The following is a 14545-nucleotide window of genomic DNA, read 5'->3' on the forward strand; positions in this document are numbered from 1 at the left end:
AGCCCAGCTTAACTCTGACATTACAAAAGCAAAGAGTTAAGTTAAAGACTACTGTGACATATCTGCCCTGCTTATAATTCTTACAAGTCTGGGGATATAGCGATCATCTCTCATTAATTTTTCTATTTATCTTTTTACAGCCTGCTACCTGTTGGTCTGTTTCCCCATACCAGGCAAGTGCTTGCTTCATTTTGAAGAGAAAAAAGAGAATACCACACAACCCTGTCTTACTCATGGTTTTTTGCTACTCTGCTTTGCAGCTCTCCAACCTCAGTTCATAGGCTAGTTCATAGCAACACAAGGAAATAGCCTTGTACACTCAGGGCTGGAAATGATTATGTGTAGTGTGTATTTTATCTGCAATAACCAAAAGTCACTATCGTTGGTGGGCTGTGTCACATAACTTGGTATCCCTTTGATTCTTAAAGGGCAGGTATTGATATTTCGGAAAGCAGCCTTACTTGCATAGGGCTAATCATCAGCTTTCTCCTATGAAAGCCAGCTTTTTTTTTTTTTTGCTTTGTTATACATCTGAGAAACTGTGGCTCCTTCTAGGTGCTGTACCAGTCTTGGATAAGTGCAGAGAAGTGGTAAAGTTTGCTGGATTACCAGCAAGAGTTACTTACACTACTGAAAGAAAGATGTAATTCTGATAAGCAAAAATGGCGTTGCATAAAACAAGCCAGACTGCCCTATAATGAACATATATAATACTTTTATGGGTAAAAATATTTTTAAAAATGTATAATTTCTTCTAGATATAATTCCTATACTAACTCACAACTGCTCTTTCCCTTGCCATCATAAGAGAGATGATTTCTCTCATCCAGAATGAATCACTTCTACTGCAAGTATGTGGCAACAAGCATAGTCCTCCAAGAGGGAAAAAGATTTGGGGAAAAAACCAACCAACCAAACAAAAAAACAAAAAAGATTTGAAAAAAGGCAATTTTTCCAGCAGCAAAGCGTGTTGAAATAGGAATTCCCGACTTTGGGCATAAATGTGACATTGGTTCCATTTTTTTTCACTGCCACGGGAATGGTGCACACATAAAGACTAGATATAAAGCCCAACCTGAACAAACCTTATAGATAAGGAATGATATGTTGTAGAAAGTGATTGATTGTAAAACGGTAAAATAGGCAGGTATTATCATATGTTTTTCACAAGGGAAATGTTTCTTTAAATTAGTCTTCCGCATAAATAGTGTCAATTATTAATATACATATCCTAATGGATGCATTTACAGTGGCTCAGGACTTTAGGTGCCTTTATTTTGATGAATTAATCTTTTTCTGTTAGGTTAATTCTTGACATATTTTTCTTTATTTTTAGAAAGTCCCCAAATTAGAACAGTCTGAAGGGTTTTTTGTTTTTTGGGTTTTTTTTTTGTCCATAAATAATTTATTCACAGAAAATTGCAGCTTTCATCAACGTAAGGCTACTTGTGAATCTGTGTAAATTCAGTGAACAGAGAAAGTTGAATGCAAAGTGGAATATCTTTAGTGCAAACTGGAAAAATAGAGGAAGGTATTAAAGATATCCTTGTAGCCCATTTTTCAGAGAATCTGATGTTTTGGTTGAGCACCATGTAAAATATATACCCAATAAACAAGAATACAGGAAACACATTGCAGAATGGTAGGAAGTTAAAAGAATCAGAATGTAAGAAGCAGATCTGGTCATTCTTCCAGTGCACTCCACAGTGAAATATGCATAGGGCAAGTATTGATCCTGGCTCTGCCTGGTTTCATTTCATTGGTTCTCAGACTAAAAGAGATGGTGCCCTATTCCATTTTCCATGCTTCCTAGTCATTTTAGGGTCTTGAACATGTATATCTCTGAATTATTTATATATATATAGATATTAAATTCACTCTGATACCACATAAAGGTACCCAAGTCTCTTCTTCAGGATTTTAATTTTCCAGCATTATATTCATAAGAGCACCAAAGATGGCTAAATCCAGAAGTCAATGCCACAGAAACCTAGCTTTTTCCTTTTCTTGTTGTTAGCTGCCTGTGTCTAGTAGCCCTTTGGTGTGGCAATGGACACTACAGCCTGGAGAACACTTTGAAAATCTGGCCCCAGTTACGAGCACCGGGTGTTTTTTTAAAGCTTGTTTTTGATATGTACCGTGTGTTTTGCACCTCTGTCAGGTTTTGGTTTCCCTTCCTGGGTCCCTGTGTTAACAGGCCAACCTAGGACTTTGCTGCATTTCCAGCTGAGCAGGCAGTGGGAAGAGTTTGATACAATTTGCTGAGGCTATTTGGGATTTAATGGCTTCTAGCAGGACACTGAAGCAAAATCCCATATTGTACCATTGGTTTCAACCCAGCTCTGACAGTTTGCACAAGCCAAGGATCCAGTCCCAAATAGGGTGGCTGATAAACTCACATTTTTCTAACACTAATCACTGAGTATTTGCTAAGCCTTCAAGAACCTTAAAGTCATAGTGAGGGAGCATCCCTATACCAGACCTCTGCCAGACACCAGGAAAAGCAGCTTTGATTTCACTTGTAGTAAACTCAAGGAAAATAACACCTCCAGCAATGAGAGTGGGAGATGAGGCAAGAGTTGCTATCAAAGAACCACCACCATCCAGCTTTTTTTTTTTTTTTTTTTTTTTCTGTGTTCTATGGAGTAGCAATGGCGAGATCAGTGTTCAAACAACTCTGGGAACTCTGGTGTTTGACAACGTGTTGAAAACAAGCCCACCTTATACAGGTATCTGCACCCTCACAGCAAGGTCCTGCAGTGGGCAGCTGGCGTGCCCCCATGGATCCAAATGTGGAAATGATGATCCATGCTTGGCCCGTGGACCACCTGCACCCCAGCGGGACCTACTGCAGGGCCACAGGGAATCCATCCACTGTCCCTGCACACATTTCCCTCCAACTACAGCTCTGTAGGCCTCCGCCATCCATTAGGATTACTATACAAGTACTTTTTGTCGTGAACAATATAAGAAATCATTGCCCATTGTGTTTCAGCTTCTGTAGCTTTTTCTGGAAATAGAACATACGCTGAAGTAGTGTTGTGTTGAGCTTCCAGTCTGGGTTTGAGGGTTTGTTTTTCTCCCTCCTCTATTTTCATCCTCTTTCAGAGATCTGGTGACAAACAGATCTCACTGTATAGCAATCTTTTGCACCTATGTTCTTAGGCACTCAAGGTAAGATATCATCTTTTTAGGAGGTTTTACTACCAGACAATGTATAGCAATTGTTACACCTGCAAGGTGAGAGGCAGCTCTGTTCAGGGCACAGCACAACCAGTCGGTACTGCTTACCCATTTTTGCTATGAAAAAATGAAACCAACCCAACATGCACATCTGTCTGCCAGCAAAACCACACTCCATGAAGTATGGAACCTCCCAGCTGTTGCATATGGGAAAGACTTTGTGCCTTGGCTCTTAGAGGCATTTTCCCACAATTCCCTTCCTGTTTCTGCTTGCTCCTCTTCTGCTGAGTGATGTGGAAAAGCTCTGCACTGGTGAGATGTACACACATCTATATGAAAGTATGTGTGTATGTATTTGTGTATGTATGCACACATAGATGAGGTCATAGAAACGAGTATGTTGATATTAGGAAAGTGCAGGCGTGTACAGATCATAGGGTAATCCCAAGGTAGTAAATTGATTTCTCTTTCTTCTCCCCACCCTGCTTATAAAAGAAGGGGGGAAAATTCAGCATTGTAATTCAGTAACATGAATCCTTCAAATACACATTTCATTTGATCAACTGAAATCAGCTTTCTGACAAGGGCGAAGCCATTAATGACAGAATAGATATTTTCTCTCTCCCCAAATGTGGTAAATATCAATTTCTTAATAGGCAGTATTACAAAGAAAAAAAAAAATCAGCCCGATTTTCTACTATAGCACAACAATTACTACTGGAAACTCATAAACAACCAGAGACCCATTAATATATTAGTGAAAGGTGAATATGGTATTGATTTTCCAAAGGAAAACAAAAGTAAGAGGTGGAAGTTCTTTATAGCAAAATAAATCCTTAAAAAAAATGAAAGAGCCAATATCAGCGGAGTTATCACTGAACACACAGAGGTAGAAAACATGTATCATTCCCAGCACATCTCATAAAAAATAAATCTCCATGGAGATACGTACATATTTTTTATATTTCCTGTTGAAATACTTGTAAAATATAAATATATAACACATATATTTTATTTATTTGGCGCTTACTGCTTTATATTTTAATATATATAACAATAATATTATTAGTATTTATATATGTTTTGTTAATAAAAAATAGAATACTGAATCGGGGAATAAAAGGGATTTGATAAAAGTGATATCATTGATTTTATACCTTCATAAGAATTTTTTTCCTGGAGCCATATTTTAGGAATATAAACCGATTCGCAGACTGAAATAGATTTATGCATAATACAGAAGCCAGGTATTTGTGATCACTTACCAGAAGAAAATCAGCTCTGAAGCTCTGTCAGTCTCTTCTATTTGCTCTCTGTAAATTTTGCTGCGAGATACTTCTTCTGGTAAAGCTGAATAACAGTCTCCTAAATGCCCTGTGTATGATTTTGTCATTTTATAGTTTCTTAATTGGAGTTCTTAAAATATTCACTTAGCTCACAAGGGAGGTGAAACATTGCTGTACCATTAAAGTAACTGATCACACCACAAAAAGAATCAGTCTAAGAAGTATTAAGGTAATTTTCCAGCAACCCACCTATTAAAGCACGTTTGCATTAAGTGTTTCTCAAAAATTTTCAAGTAACAAACAAATCAGTAACAATCAGATTGTTTGTATGTACTTCATGAATGAAAACAAGGAGCAAAGCCATTAATAAATTATTCCCCATCTCTGCCCTCAGAGCTAGCAAAAAGTCCATGAAAAAGGTACTGCTGAATAACAGCACATAAAATGGAGAGGTGTGTTCAGGTGCATTTAACAGAGAGATTAGTGACAGGTCCTGACTTAGTCAACATCCTCATTAATGATCTGTAAGTGGGAGCAAACAGAAGCCTAATGAAACCTGCATCCGGCCAGCAGGAATTGCCCGTGCTGCTGTCAAAGGAAAGGGGAATAATACAAGAGAAACTGTGTGTGTGAGCATCAAATAAAGTAACACTTCTTGCTTAAAGTCAAATGAAGAAAAATCTCCCATGCATACTTAGGAGGGGAACCACAGGTCTCAAATTACTCAATTGCCATTCACTGATTGTCCAGTTCTCAGCTGGTATTAATCAGAGTAATTCCGTAAGAGTCAATGGAGCTAGCAGGAATGAATGAAGGAAGGAGCTGCCTAGGGAGGTGGTCAAGAAGAGGGTAGATGTGGGTATGGTGAATGTGGGTTGGTGGTTGGACTAGATGATCTAAGTGGTTTTTTTCAGCCTTAATGATTCTAAGAATGGGTGTCTGGAAGCTGATGGTAGTCTCTTAATAAAGGATGAGGGGAAAACCAGGACTGTGGCAAAGTCCAAGAAAATGCTTTTGGTGCTGTGTGGTGGTGTTTGTGTTTGGATACCACCAAAAGTAAGTTTCCATTTTCTGTAAGGCAGCTGTACATCTATTGTTTATGCTATGAATACTTTCAAAAACCTCTGAAATCTCTGTTTTCCAAGTTTGTTGCAGGGATGAATAATACTAAAGATGTTTTCATACATCTGTAGACTTGAAATGATGCACCTAAAGGTTGTAAATTAGTAAATGACTTAGAGAACACTACTCTCCTTGTCTCCCTGACTCCATACTGAGAAAAACGTTCCTGCCTAGACCTAAAAGTACCATTTTGCCTGCTGTTCTCATTACAAGCCATTCATGTGTTATTTAGGTGGCTTCAATCAGTGTATGTATTTGTTTTATTTTTTCAGTTAAACCCTGCCAGTGTAATCAGCCTCATCTGCAAATTGTTCTCCATTGTCAGTAAGCAACTGCTTTCCAGTATTGTGAACTTTGTGTATTTAATTGCTCTTAGAGAAGAGGGAAATATATCTTGGTAGCAGAGCAGTCGTTTACGTGGCAGTGCAGTGGTGTCACATTTCTTTGGAATACAGTGGTTGGCTTTAGCGTTTTTGTTGTTTCTTGGTGTTTGTTGGTGTTTTTGTTGTCTGGTGCTCAAGAAGTTCCTCTAAAAAGGGAAAGCAAGGAGGGGAAGATACCTACTGTTACCCTAACCTAAAAGTAGTTTAAGGACACATGGGAATGACAAATCAATGTCACTAACTAACACAGAGTGAGCCCATGGAAACACCAGCTCAGGGCTCAAAAACAGTGAATAATATGTTAGGATGGAAGGGATAGAGAATAAATAAAAAGCTCTGTTCACCCCCTACACTAGTTCGTAGCTGATCCCCATTTTTTCACACAGTGTGCTTCCTTGGCCCTCTTACCTGTGAACAGAATGTGGTGAGGCTGGAAACATCCAGAGGAGAATGAGACAGGGTGTGGACCGCCAAGCTTGCTATGACTTCTTGCTCTGAGAAACACTTGACCAAGAGGAGACTTGGACTCTGTGGGCTGCAGTACCAGGAGGAGTGGACACAGAAGAAACACATGGAGATGGTGGGTTGCAGCCTCTCTGAGGCTTTGCTGTGGGCTGCTCTTATGGTTGTTACACATTTGAGTGGCTTCAAGGGAGAAGATGCGTGAGTTTGTGGGAGAAATCCAGAGAGCATTATTAAGCATGAAGAAACCACATCTAACTGAGGAAGTCCCTGAGGAGAAAATGGGAGGGAAAGGACTTGGAAGAAAGTACCATGTGTGCTCATGCTGTTCTTGCACTCCAGCTGTACTCCTAAGCTCACATCTAGGAAGGAACATGTGGTGTGTGTGTAAGTTGTTTTCATCCAGAACATGAACCATCTGCTACTTTTACAACTTCAGAAACTGAGCAGCCTTTTCTTTCTGATAGGATCTTACATTTCAAATGATGATCAAATTTTGGGACTTCCTTCTGTGCTTGCTTCATGCTTTTGTAAACGTGAACATGGCTCTTGGGAAGTATTTTGGATTGACAGTTTCAGCAACTGGAAAAAAGAAATAGACATGATAATCACTGTCAGAAAAGGACTGGAAAAAGAAACTGAGAGCTTAATTATGACTGCAAAGGAATGGGCTTTTTGTACAGGTGATAATAAAAGAAAGATGGAGGGAAAGGAGGGCAGTGCATAGGAATTTCAGTCAAGTTTTTGAGATTATAAGCTGTTCTGTTGGTGTCATATTGGTGTGGCTAGAGATCACTGAAAGGTGCAGCCTAGAAGGCTGCAAGGTTGTGCACTATGCAATCTGCAATAACCACAGAATACAATAGCTTGAAAATAATGGGAGTGAGGTTTCTTTTGTTCATTTGCTTTTTGCTGTCTTAATAGACATAAGGTAAATGCTGACAGACCTAGCATGACAGTCTTGAAAAGTAAGGAGGGAGACTACAGATTTGTGGGTACTGCTCTTCTTCTACATGTGAATGTCAAACTGAAAACATGGGAAAAGATGAATGCGTATGATCCATAGTGATGTGGAAAGCATAAATGCAATTACTGGAAAATTACACAGGAAAACAAGTACAGTGTTCACTAGAAAATGAAATGAGATGGCTTCTGGAGTTACAAATAGGAAACTCAAGCTCAGGCAAAGGATAGGAATGATGAGTTCAAGCTGAAGGACGTGCTACCACTGTGTTCCATATGCTCTATTAGGTTACCCACAGACTTGCTACCTGTTTGTTATTTTATTCAGTAGCTGTGTAGCTGTGTAACTGTGTAGTAGAGGTTATCATGTGAGGGATTTAGGAGCCCAAGTCCTGCTGACTTGTGGTGAAATAACGTCTGTAATCTCTTTCAAAACCTGCTCCTGATATCAAATAATGTCAGATTTCCATTTGACAGGATATGTAGTAGTTGTGCTGACAGAAATGGTTAATGGGCATGGTGGGAATGGGTTGGACGAGATGATCTTAGAGGTCTTTTCCAACAATAATCATTCTATGATTCTTCAAACTCTGAGATATGCATTTGGTTTTTTTCTTTTTGTACAGTCTTCTGATCAGGGTCTAATGGCCCTTGCTATGTTTCAGTAATCTCTCCTGATTTGTTCTGCTGACGTGTCAGTGTTTTGTTTGCTTTGTCTTTGGCCACCAACACACTGCACTGCCTATCTGAAGGTTAGATCTCTCATTTGTCTCAGGTTGGTTTCTTCTGACCGTATCAGCGGAAGCATTAGAAGATTTATAAAATGAATGTGTAAAAAGGATGTGCCAATCAACTGTACAGAAGGGGGTAAAAACATAATTTCAGTGACTGCTGGTACAAGTTGAAAGAAAACTGTACTTAATAAAAAATCATTCCACTCATTTCTGAAATGGAGACCAGAAGGCAGGAAGATAATGGAGGGGGCCAAAAAGATCAACTGCATCTTTGCAAAGCAACCAATATCTTAAAGCTATGATTTTTGTTATAATCACTTTGGCTTTGTTTTGACCCAATGTTGTCTATATTTTTTTTTTTTCTCCTCATTAAATTGTATGCACCAGGTGTCTGCCTGAAACTTCACCTTATGCGCATCTCACTGAAGGAGATTTCTGTACTGTTGGGTACAAACCAGTCTCATGGTTTCATTATTTGAAGTCTTCAATTTTTTTTCTTTGCATTATTGATTTCTTTCTTTTTGTAGCCTGATTTATCCTTCTTAAAAATTAGGATCATTTTACCCCTGCAGTCTAACCTCAAATGAGAAAGTTAATTTCCTATTCAGTTTAGAGTTTCACCATTAATACCACGCATGCTAAACTCATATCACTGTGGTTGAAGTCCTTGGAGAGTCCTGTTAAAGCACTGCCTTCTTAGTTGGGATCATTTCCTACTTGTGTTACACAAATGGCTTTAAGTACTTTCACGGTGTTGCAAGAAGAGCAGTGTTTTCTCTTGGTGCCTTCCCTCAATCCTGCTCTCCAGGAGCTAGGTGAGATAAGTGGTTACAGATGATAGGAGTATTGTAGGATCCATGGCTGAGAGCACTGCAGAAGCACATGTGCCCAGCCATCCCAGAGGGGCAATGCAATATTCCTGCCAGTAGCTCAGATTTCTCTTGAGCCCAGCAAGCAACGTGAGTGGGATCCTTATTCTTCCGGACATCAGCATAATTCATCCCGCATGCTTATGGTGCGATGGATGCCAGGCGTGGATTTCGTCCTCTTTACAAGAGACTTTGGTTACTTGTTGTGTGGAAAGGTTCTGTGGTTCTACTGATGGAGTCCCACTGAGGCACAGCACACGGCTCCAAGTGCCCTATAATTTAAGGCTGGTACATTGGCTTCCTAAGGAATATGGGTGCCAGGTACTACGTAGTGTCACACTGCTCATTTACATTGTGTCCTATTTTTTCTAACACCATAAGAATAAATGGACAAGCAGCCTAGAAATTGTTGTGCATCTCCCTTAAAGCTCCTAAAGTCACTCTGCCTCTTCTCCTTAATCCTAGCTGCTGCTTTAGCTGCTGGTTGACTTCCTCCTGATTTCTCTGAAGTTTCCTACCTTGTACCAGCAGCTTCAACCAGCCACCCCCTTGCCTTGTCTTCAGACCTGCTGCCTGTCCCAGGGAATCCTCTCTGACTGCATGGCTTGTTTTCACTGTTATTTCTGCTTCCTGCTGTTTCAGTAACAGCTATATGGAGGAACATTTAATTGCTCTTTCCATTTAGACTGGATGAAGTGTACTTAGCACACTCATGCCCTTTAATGTGCCTTCTGGATCAAAGTCCATCTCTTACAGCAGTTGGTTACATTCTCCAAACTCGCTTATCCACCCACAAGGAGAGGCTTTTCCCTTCTTCTTGCAAAAAACACAAGGAGCTTCAAAAATACTGAGCCAGCTCTGTGAATTCACGAGTCAAACTGTTAATTTTGGAGTCCACATTCATTAAAGAGAAACGGGAATTCTTTAAATACTGGTTCTACTGTCAGTTTCTATTTTCTTCCACAGTATTTAAATACTGGTACAACATACGTTGTACTTTCCAAACAGTTGAAGCCTTATAGGAAGGCTGTGTTGTTAGGTTTCAATTAAACTAAATTATCAGTGACTTTGTGTGTGTGTATGTGTGTGTTTTTGTGTGTCTAATTGCATTATTACCCCCACTACAGCCAGATTTGGGTCAGCAGCTCAAATCATCCTTACACATGGCTATTCTGTGATCCCACTGGCTTCTGAAATGCTTGCACAACCCTTCCACTCTTAATGGCTTAGTGCGAAGCATTGGGCTGACTCATACAGAATGTGAGGAAATATATCAGCAGCAACTTCGGGGCTGGGTGGTCCATGGCACTTTGTATCTTTTGTGCTACTCTGCCAAGATATTAGAAACATGGTTTCACTGGTAAGTAAAAAGGTATTTTTTGGCATTATAAGTTTTCAAAATCATATAAGCTATTTATTTATTGAATTCTTTTAATGTGTGGTTTTGTTGTTTTGTTTTTTTTGAGCATGTTCGCAGTTAGAAAAATGGCATTCAAATAAGGTGAAGGTATGCATCAAGAGGAAGAGAGTAAAGAAGAAAAAATTGTACTAATTGTCTACAAATCAGTACACATCCACAGAATTTCATTTGTTATAGACTGAACGCTAATGCAAGAAATGCTCCATTAAAGTGCTGAAAGAGTCTTACCCTTGACTTGCATTTGATCCCTATGAAAGCAAAAATTTCCTGACAAAAATGGAAGATGTATTTTAAAAACAGTTCAACTCAAACTGAATCTGCAAAGGCTAAAATGCTTTAATCAAGTGGTGTAGGTATGGTGTGACATCTCTACACAACAACAAAAAATCAAGATTACCATGAGTGTTTTGGACATGAAAAGCCACTGCGCACTCAGTTTTAAATTCCACTTGCCTTGGCCTTCATGGCTTCATATACGACAGCAGAATAATTCTAGTTAGGGAGTGATCTCAGAGTACTGTCCTGAACAGAAGAAATAGCAAGCAGGGTCTGTTGGGTTCTCACTCCTTGCTATTGTACGTCATCAATTGCTACAGAGATTGACTCATCTGAAGGCTGTGCTGCCCTTCAGTGAGACCTGGACAGGCTGAGAGTTGGGTGGAAAGGAACCTGATGAGGTTTAACAAGGGCAAGTGCAGGGTCCTGCACCTGAGGAAGAATAATGCTCACATCAGTACAGCTTGGGGTCTGATCTGCTGGGTTGGATCTCTGCAGAGAAGGACCTGGGTGTCTTGGCAGACAATGAGTTGGCCGTAAGACAGCAGTGTGCCCTTGTGGCCAACAAGGCCAACGGGTTTCTGGGCTACGTTAAGCAGAGCACTGACAGCTGGTCGAGAGAATTTCTCCTCTCTCTCTACTCTGTTCTGGCAAGCCCACATCTGGAGTGCTGTGCCCTCTTCTGGACTTCCCAGATCAAGAATGACATGGAACTGCTGGAGACAGAGTCCAGCAGAGGGTGACAAAGATGATCAGGGCCTGTAACATCTCTTGCATGAGGAAGTGCTGAGAGAGATGGGACTGTTCAGCCTGGAGAAGAGAAGGCTGAGAGGGGATCTGACCAATGTTTATAAATATCTAATGAATGGGAGTCAAGTGGATGGGGCCAGGCTCTTTTTGGTGGCATGCAGAGACAGAACAAGAGGCAATGGACAAAAACTGGAACAGAGAAGGTTCCGTAACAACACTCCTGCAAGACTGACAGAGACTGAAACAGCTGCCCAGTGTGAATGCGGGGTCTCCTTCCCTGGAGATATTCAGGACCCACCTGGACACTGTCCTGTGTGACCTACTGCAGGGAACTGCTTTAGCAGGGGGGTGGGCTGGCAGATATCCAGAGGTCCCTTCCAACTCCTGTGATTCTGTGACCCTGTGTGATTGGTAAGATCTGATTTGTTGTGATTTTATGAGGGAAACATGGATAAAAAGTGGGAATCTTGCTCAGAAGCCAAGCTGTGTTTTGCAGGATCTGGTAGGAAGCCTGTGTTGTTTATTTGTATCACTCCATAGCATTTGTTTTGTACAGTTCTTATATTTTTGTCATAACAATACATCACATTGGAAATGTAAGTGAAAAACAAGCCACAGAATACTTGATTGTGAAGTAAAGAAAACACCGGTAAATATATCTAGCAGTGGAAAATTGTCTTAAAAAAAAAAAAAAAAAAAAAAAAAAAAGCCTGAAAAGCATGAATGTGTACCAATGAACTTGTCCAGATGACATGCACCTCTGAGAGTAAGGTAATTCATTACAGAATGTAATGGCTCAGTGACAGTTGTTTATGGAAGTTCATGAAAATCTGAGAGAAAGCCAGAGAGTAAATGGGACACAGATTTTCAGAGAGAGAAAAAAAAAAAAAAAAAAAAAAAGAATTGCAGGCAATTACAATCCACTGAACCTAGCTTTAATCCACAGTAAAATAATGAAACCATTATTAAGGTTCTGCAACTACGTGGGGCTTAAAGGAATAACGAGCAGTAAGCAGCTGAGCTGGGGCACCCCGCATGGTCTTTGCTGCTTCTGCATGACAGTGAACATTGTGGCTGGGAGAATGTGCCACCCCAGCAACCCCAGGATAGGTGCAAAGCCTGTCTTATGAAATGAGAGCTGGCTTTTGCATTTAATTCAAATTGCTTTGGATATTTATGCTGTCTGGCAATGGATTTTTGTTCACTATCGGCGTTCTCACACCAAGATTGTCTCTGGTGATGCACTACAGTGATAAATGCTCTATTCTGTGTCTTTATTCGTGATCTTTCATGGGGAAAGATAAAAGGATCATTTATTGTATTTGTCAAGAATATTACACTAGTACTTCACAAATCTTTTGGAAGAAGAAAACAGATTAGGGATCCAAAACATTGGAGGAGCTCATTCAAGTAATGCATCTGGAAAGCATAGCTTGAGATGAGGACTTCTTTTTCATGAGAGAAAGAATTCTGGAAACCTCGAAGGCTGTGATTTGGATCTGTCACAAGTTTCCTGATTTTGAAGACTGAAAGTCCATCTTTCCATGCAAACAAAATGCCCAATATGCCAGGGTGATGGATATGGAAAAGGAACAGAGTATGTTACAGAGAGTCTTACCAATTGATAGAGCAGTGAAATAAATCAGTGCAGGTTGGGGTTGCCAGTGCAAGTATGTTGTGTCTTTCAGTAGCAAAGAGTAACTTCATGTCATCACACCCGAGAGATGGCACTGAACTCTGATACCTTATTGCTTGTCCTTACAAAATATAAATTGAGGGAATTCTTACTCAAAGAAGAAAAGGTATCAACTGCTTGGAGCGAATGATACACAAAGAGAAATTGCGTAGCTTAAATAGATAGCTTATCTAATCAATAGTCAAGCAGAGAAGGGATAATTGTTTAAAAACTTGTGAGAGAAGGGTAAGCATTTGGGATGATGCATGGTCCCAATTCAGCACAGTACTTAAACACATGCGCATATCCATCAGGGCTGCAAAACACTGACATGTGTAATTTCAATGGAGCTTAAGCACATACCTCAATTTAAGCACGCATTGAAGTAGTTTGATTAATTGGGGCCATAACCACAAGTAATGGGATGAAATTAAGAAACGGAAAATGTAGGCTGAACAGCAGGAAAATCTTCCAAATGATGAGATATATGAGAGTGGAGAGAAATCACTCAGGGGAACATAGAGAAACCTCATCCCTGAACACCTTTCAGTTTTCACTGGACAAAGTGCTGGGAAAATGTCCTTCATCAACTTGCAGCTGCCACTAGAGACTACAACTGCACAACCCAACAGAACTTCTCTGTCTCTGAAATTTACTGGCTTGAGTGCAAGATTAAGCCCAAATCATGATTTTAATGAGGAACAGTAGCACTGTCTTTCCCCACAATATTTTTTCCCCAAAGTTTTTTCTTTTTATTTTTTATTTTATTTTATTTTATTTTAGTCTATTTTATTTTTTGCTTCATTATACATAATACTACAGGTAACTTTTTACTCAGAAGGGACTGAGACCTGGCACTGCTGCCCAGAGCAAGTGTGGATGCCCCATACCTGAGGCACTCAAGACCAGCAGGATGGGGCCCTGTGCAACCTGATCTGGTGGGGGGCAACCAGATCACAGCAGGGGGTTGGGAAGGGTGGGCTTTGAGGTCCCTTCCAGCCCAAGCATTTATGTGGTTCTACAAGAGAGAAAAATAAAATCCCACTGTAAGGCTAGTGGTACTTCATCTTTTTCCACTTGCAGACTAAACATTGATTTCATTCTCACCTCTGCATTAAAACAGAGCTTAAAGATACGTAGCAAATCTCATTGCAGCTTGTATGGCTTTGTTTCACTCCTGGAGCAGATGTGGCGAATGTCATTGGAGAAATAATCACATCTCAGAGAGTCTCACATCTCAGAGAATCCTGGTAGAGTCAGGAAAAAGGATTTTGAGGTTCTTTTTTTTTTACTTTTTCTTTTTTCCCATGTGGTCCCTGGAAGAAGCACTGTTGGAGGAGGAGTTTGCTGAGGATGGAGAGATGGATGCCCTGAGGCTCCCACTCAAGGAGAGAACAATTTTGGTAAGCCAAATGCAAGGCC

At 40.2% G+C, this 14545-nt stretch overlaps 1 long non-coding RNA gene across 4 annotated transcripts in view; it reads left to right on the top strand.

The window, feature by feature from the left end:
• The window catches only part of LOC146544454 (uncharacterized), a 227044-nt gene that overhangs the window by 210593 nt on the left and 1906 nt on the right, over positions 1–14545 (top strand). For 3 of the 4 annotated variants that reach the window (XR_014882964.1, XR_014882963.1, XR_014882961.1), the window contains 2 exons: positions 141–173; positions 6361–14526. This is a non-coding gene — a long non-coding RNA (uncharacterized LOC146544454). Of the gene's footprint in view, positions 1–140; positions 14527–14545 lie in introns of all 4 variants that reach the window. The other variant, XR_014882962.1, reaches the window with a different exon arrangement.

Source organism: Meleagris gallopavo, chromosome 4, assembly GCF_905368555.1.
Source record: "Meleagris gallopavo chromosome 4, MGAL_WU_HG_1.1, whole genome shotgun sequence".
Classification (NCBI taxonomy): Eukaryota; Metazoa; Chordata; class Aves; order Galliformes; family Phasianidae; genus Meleagris; species Meleagris gallopavo.